Source organism: Galleria mellonella, unplaced genomic scaffold (genome assembly GCF_026898425.1).
Source record: "Galleria mellonella isolate WM207_F2 unplaced genomic scaffold, CSIRO_AGI_GalMel_v1 utg143, whole genome shotgun sequence".
In the NCBI taxonomy this organism is placed as follows: Eukaryota; Metazoa; Arthropoda; class Insecta; order Lepidoptera; family Pyralidae; genus Galleria; species Galleria mellonella.
This window is the reverse complement of record NW_026441997.1, coordinates 796,954-804,652: the sequence shown is the minus strand read 5'-3', so window position 1 is coordinate 804,652 and position 7,699 is coordinate 796,954.

Here is a 7,699-nt window from a genome sequence, read left to right as displayed (position 1 = left end):
TTCGCATAAGCGTGTTTTTATTTATTTTATTAGTAAGGATTCATAGGAGGAGTTGGTACGTTGATCGTATCGATCACAAATATCGAATTTTATGCAACTGTACACTTCACAATTCAATAGTTTCTCGATGTTTTACGAATATACTGTATTTTTATCAATCTTAGATTTTAATCATTCTTATTATGAATTGCAATTGATAGGGTTCAATGTTCTTATGTAGACCATAAATTAATTTTGTCATCACTGAAGTTGCAGTTTTATTTTGTGGAACTATATCTTAAATAATGGTAAGTACTCGTGTCATATATTAAAGGTATATTGTATATCTTTTAACGATGTTGTATTTGTATATACGATGTTGATTTGCAAATGCCCACGTAATAAGGGGATCAACTTCAAAATGCGCAGTAATGATGTCAACATTTATTTACGTATATTATATAGGTGCTTCATGAAAAAATATATTTTTGTTTATACCTATTTAAGTTATTTTCAAAAAATGATAATGGTGTACAAATTCATAGATGATTTTTTTCGTCACTTAATTTCAATTTTAATTATATATTTCTATAGTTATGAATATTAGGTAATTATTATTAGTAACTGTATGGTACTATAGTCTGTTTTAATTGAATTTACTGAAAATATAAAAAAAAAAAATATTGGCCCGACTATAAAAAAGGCTGTTGACGTTCAATAGTAATACAAATCAAAATTCGATTAATAGATTCAATGTCCCGATTTGTTATTAATTTAATTTAGAGAGTACTTCTGTTCTGTGTTTAACAAAACGGTTAAATTATCATTAAGTTATATTGAAATATGAGTAACTAAAGATACAATGTACGAAAATGCATGCGTACTTAAGTCTGTAATTTTACACTGTCATTAAACTTAAAGTACTCGTATGAACATTAAAAATAGGGCTACGATAACAGTGTGAAAGGAAGTAAATAAAGTTTTCCAAGAACTGCTTAATTTGGATAAAAATATGAAAATTACGTTGTTCATATTTTATTATAACTACGAGTATTAAATAGTTACGTTTCACTAGCGATCTTATGAAATATAAATATTTCGATGTTTTAAGCAACTAAAAAGGTATACCTACTCAATTATTTTTTATGTAGACGATTTATTTGCCAATTATAAATCGATTTTAATAATTATTTATGCAGACGATTGACGTAGTTTCTTTTTGTTGATGATTTATTTTTAGAACATGTATTATATAAATTGTGAATTGAATAGAGATTATTTTACTTATTTATAATAATAAAAAATATTCATATAAATTCAAAGATTCACATATAAATTAATAATGAAGATCATTATTTCATTCATGTGTACAAAGAAAGGTTATACTGACATACATTTAGGTTCGAAGTGAGCAATAAAGTAAAAAGTGACAAATGTATTAGACTGGGTTAAATGCTGTGATAATGATGATGAATGATGTGTTTTTAAGTAGAAATTATTAAAAGAACCAGGAACAGATGAAATAGAAATATAACTCCAGATATTTCTATATCTAGTCCAACTACTATTTAAGTTTCTCCGAAATTTCGTAGCCAAAGAACACGAAGAAGTAAATTTTTCAAAAAAATGTTTGCAATAATATTGGTATAGCGTGTTAGGTAAGAAACTTTGGAAAACTTATAATGCATAGTAAGGTTGTTTGAGAACAATACAGAACGAGGTTATTTTATAATCTACATTCTTATGTGTCTTTAGTTCCCTTGACTTTAGATGTTCATTACTATCGGGGTCATGGAATGTTCTATATATTTTTTTACTCTTGCCAAAAAGCACTCGTACTTGATGACAGCATGGATGCCACCCTTTTCAATATTAAGTCAATTGACTATTATTATTTACGACATTTTTTTTACAATTAATTATAAATATAATTTTTGTGTAACTTTAAACTGAAGAGACAAATACATATACAAGCGACTAGGAATAGTAAAGAAGCTGACAGCCCACCTAATATCAAACAGTAAATTTGATAAAATAACTTAAATGTAAGCCCATTTTGTTTGTACATATTTAAATAAAAAGAAGTAATTTATATAACTGAGAATTTCAATATTCATAAAAATAGTCTATGATTGCAGATAATTTGTTGTATACCGTTTAAAAAAAGAAATCTTGCTGCCATGATCATAATATGTAACAGACTTATTTTGAGATTTGATACAGCATTATACTGAAGAGTCTAGAGAGTAATAATTGGTCAAACATCGAGGTATTGGAGGACAAAATGCAACGATGACGACAGCGGGCGGTGGCGGCGACGCGTCCATCGCGACGCATCCCGTGCTCTCATTTGGGGCAGACCGTCGCACGTTTCCGCATTGATTGTACTCGTCGTCACCAGAGGACACATATAGTGTGGATAATACTTTGACTTTTAACATATTTTGTGTGTTTTCATAAAGTTAAATTTTATACAAAAGCTAATTACAAAGGTACCGCTATCTCACTTGCATTTCTGCCGGCGAGAAGATACGTTTTCGTAGCTGTTGCGAATTGAAGTATCAATAATTTCACGGTCATATTCATAATAAGGGCATGACAATGATATTTTTGGGTACGGAGACATAAAAAATGGAATAATGCCCATAGTGTTGTTATGACTGTGGGCGACTATTACCACTCTGGGTGGGCCGCCAGAACAGAATACATAAGAGATAATTTTATCAAATAATTGTTTAAAATGCACTCTAATTTTATAACATTATCATTGTTACTATTATCATGAATGAAAGATGTTACGTTTGTGTTATTAATAAGAGAGAAAATTTAGAAATACATTATTAATTATAAAGGTTAAATAATAGTCATCTATGAAGTGTATTGTACTAATCACTTGAAAGTGTTTTAAAATTATAAGTGTTCTCTTGAAAATGTTATTTTCGGAAGTGGTATTTAGTTACCATGCCTTGTAGAAATGTTTTAGACATCTCCTCAACAATGAGGATATCTTATTATTATAATGATATTATATAAGATTAATAGTTTATTCAAGGTATGGTATATGGTATTTACAAGTACATGATGTATGATACCTGATTTTCATTCATAATATCATGAACATTATTAAAATGTAACAAAATATAGTTTAATTTACACATTTGATGTTTAATTATAGTTTTTTTTTATAAATAATGCATTTATCTTGTTTGTTATATGACTAAAATAATTTCAATTTGTTTAGTAATCATTCACTCTGACTCGTTCGTTCGAGCTCTCTCGCTCCCGCCACTAAACACGTATAACACGTCGTCACTTTGTATATATATTAAAATAATAAATAACTAATATTACTAAATGCCTTTAGACTTTACATCCACTGAAGCCTGCATATTATAGTAAGGTGTATAAATACTATACACAATTTATCATTAGGTATATTAAAAATGTTATAATCATTAAGAATTTCACAATTTCCGTGCCCAGGACGTGGATCTTATTTATATATTTATTTTTCTGTAATTTAAATTATCATTATTTCATACTTCTATTTGTTTCCTGTTGTTGTCTTTCTCTTCATTATCTCTATCACTGTTTTTATATTATAAACATGCCTCTATAACTCTATTGCGTAGCTTCCCTGATTAATTCTTAACTCTCACAAACTATATACAGTTTATTTAATGAACTGATGAATATATATAATGTTGCTTTTAGGATGATTTATCATCGAACCAACTTCAAACGTCGCCATGTATTCCGCGATGTCTGGTGTAATACACATCAAATTTCAGTTGGACTGAGAACTTTTCTTGAGAAGTTGATGGAGATTCGTTGTAATAAACAAGAGATAACCGGTCCAGGCTAACAAAGATGCCATATAAATTAATAACATTACATTTTAATGTATTTTGGTTTTATAAATTGCAGGACTGTCAAGTAAATCTTTTAAAAATCGAATGAATTGGTATATATTTGTTTAAAATACGATAAGTAAAGCTATCGTCGAGGGGGGGTTGTCTTTCTCTGAGTATCCGCATTCAGTACGATGCATGTATTTGTGGCTGTTACGATTGGTCGCATGCCCCAGTACTATTTGCTGCCTGCGGAACGGGCAAGCGTCCAGTTATTCTAATTTTACTTATAATCGATCCCGTCGCATCGCCTACTCACAGACAAAAGACTTCTATCCGTCAAAAGAAAAAAAGTACATGTTATTATGATGGTAAATGTTGCACCTGCATGAGACTGAGACATTAAGAATTATAGACTCAGCGAAACAATATTATTTATGTTCTATAGTCAAACTATTCTATGGTAAAAATTAAGCTTTATAATTTTTTTAATGTGAAATAGAGGCAAAGGAGCATACAGCTTACTCGATGGTGAGTGACTAATGTTGTCGACCACTGTCAGATGTATGAAAACATTATATTTGTTGCAGTATAAGAACTTTACACAAATATACAGAAGGGTCATATAAGCAAATTCCTTACATAAAGGCAACAATCAATATAATTATTTATTAATGGATTTTGAAAATACATTGGTAGAAAATATATTATATATGAAATATATATATTAAAATATATTACCTGTAAGATTTTGTAAACAGTCATGATAGCATTAAGTAAAGCATAGCGTAAATTTGGAAATTACAAATTATAACGTAGTATACAACTTTGCCTTCTGACTATTAGAGCCATAATAATGGTCCTATAGTAGCGTGTCCATTTAGGAGGAAGGAGGCTGGTAACGCGAGTGGGTGCATGTTCAGCATAGCTCTTCTCTTCCAATACTTCTAGTTACTCGTATGTTAATAATATTCATGAAATGTATAATAAAATAAGAAAAGAATAAAATTTTTAGACAGATAATAATTATGACAACCTTCGTGGTGTATTGGTAGGTACGTTATTATATTATTATTATTATATCAGCCGTTAACTGCCCAGTGCTGAATTCCTCCCCCATAAGCGGGGTTTTGCCAGTAGTTGCTACGCTGGACAGGCTGTCTGGTAACCGCAGTTAGGGTTCGGTGATGTTTTAAGAGGAACGCTGTTAACCAATCGGTAAGAAATTTGAGAAGTAAACTGAGTTTGATATGAATCAACGGAAAGCGTATGGGGCACTATTAATCCTGTTCAATAAATAAATATGTAGGTATATAATAAAAGTATAGTTATAAAAATTATTGTTTAAAAATAGAATTAGAAAAAATACGAGACTATTAAGGAGTATAAATTACATATTTAGTAAATGTGACAGAGATGGATTTTTGTTATTTAAAATGAATCGATGCCGCTATCAACAGTCATTTATTTCGAATCAACAGGAAATATAAAAATAATTTCCTTATAAAAGTTATAAAATTAAGGTAATTATTTTAAATTTTTTGTAACCTGTTAACTTTGTTTACCAATTAAATGAAAAAGCCTTTTTACGCTAAGTGTGATTTTTGGAATGGTAAAGAGGTTAGTAGATAGTTAATGGATATTGATGTTAAACAAGATTGGTGTTAGACAAGAATAACTAAAAATATATCTGAGACTTTATGCAACCTTCTTTTATTTTTGTGTAGAATAAAATCAATTGAAGAATTGGAAAATTGCAGTAATTACTATTTTTATGATACAATAGGTTTGGTTGGAATAAATATACTAGATACTTTCGTTATATTTTATTTAATATTTTTTGGTTCTTCTGCGAATATTCTTGTTTCGAATTCACAGCGTTCTATTTTACCGTGGAATTTCAAGTCACGACTAGTATACTTACCGCTATACTTGTAGATCATTATTATAATTTTTCAAAATAATCTATAAAATAATAAAATCCTTGGTCTCAGTGACTAATAGATACATAACCTTGTAACGGAATAAAAATATATAGAGATATTAAGATTAATTCCGAATTGTTTACAAATATTATGTAAATAGTGAGAAAATTATATGTTTCTAAATATAGTTTATTTATTTAAATTATTAAAGTTTAACACAGTGTAATTCTATGTACATTTAACGTAAATATTAATAATCTCATTATTAAACAATAACTTTGTTTGGATTTGATTATTTATATATATATATATATATATATATATATATATATATATATATATATATAAATAATGTAAAAGTACGAAGGTTGGTCATTCTCTCTCTCTCTCTCTCTCTCTCTCTCTCTCTCTCTATATATATATATATATATATATATATATATATATATATATATATATATAAATAATAAGATTATAATTAGAAGATAATTAAGAAGCACCCTTTGTTATTAAAATCAATATCATTTTATAATTATACGAGTGGGTACAATTTATTATAGGCTGTTTTAATTCTTGTAGTAATTAAAATACAGCCTATAGTTACCTATACGCTGAAACATTTAACATTTAAGTGTTATTACCACTTTTTGGTAAGTGTAGAATATTGTTCAGTTATTTTTAAAATATACAGTTTTAGGTATTTTTTAAACGATGTTGGTTTTTGTTGATCACCCATAATGAATATAATTACAAGTATCAGATTAATAATTTAGATAATTTTTTAATAATTTGGATTTCATCAATATCATCTTTATATCAGCTTTTAATTGACCACTGCCGAAAATAAGCCTCCCCTAGGGGTGTTTTGCCAGTAGTAGTCACGCTTGCCAATTGCAACCGGAGTTACATAGGCTTTGGAGATGTTGTAAGAAGGACGCTGCTGCCCATTCCTCATCCTTCCTTAGTCGCCTCTTACGATACGTATGCGAAAGGAAGAGCGGCCTACCATGAAATAAAAATCTGAAGTTTCGGACTCAATTTCGTGTTTTCGTTCATATCTAAATCGGCCCAGTAAATGGAGTTCAACATTCGTTCGTCATAAATCCTACCATAAAAGTCCAAAGGAATAATATTTTAATATTTTTAATGTTTTTAAACAGTAAGTATTATGTAATTTTAACATCAAATTTGTGTTTCGTTCGGCTCCGAAATTTCGGAAAACATTGCATCGTAACATTTCAAGTTCTTTTTTTTAATCTTTTTTATTTAGAGGCTTTTAACATTTCAAGTTATTTTCTAAAGATTTATCGTAGCTCACTATCACTATCACTGTGCTGAATTAAATGGTTGTTATTTAAAGTGAAAGCAAATAATATAAAATAACCCTTGCACAAATAGAAATATCCGAATTAAATATTGAAAGTAACATAAAAATGTACTTAAAATATTCTTAGATTATTTTTATTAGATATAGCTAATATAATAATATAGCTTTATAAGGGTTTCTTTGTATCTTTTTGTTACGGAACTCTAAAAGTAATCATAAACGTCACAGAAGATGACTTGCCTGGTGGTGTACTTAGTCGCGTTAAGGGGAAAATATTGGAACTTTCTAGTTCTGCAGTTGTTTATAGATTAATTTGTTCTAGTATTTTTATTCATCTGTTGTTGGTCCTTCGAGCTATATGGCTGGCCCATTGAGACTTTAGCTTGTGAATACTTTGGATAAAATGGTTATTTTAATTTGTCAGCGGATCTCCTCATTGCGGATTCCATTATGCCGCCAAACTTTGACTGTATCATTCTCCATAGCTCATTAAGCGTCCAGAAACTTCTCATATGACTTTATAGTTACGTTTTGTTTAAGACATGACGGGCAATATGCTTAGATTTTTGTCTTACGTAGTGAATAAACTTTTTAGAATACTGCCCAATTGAGAAGGA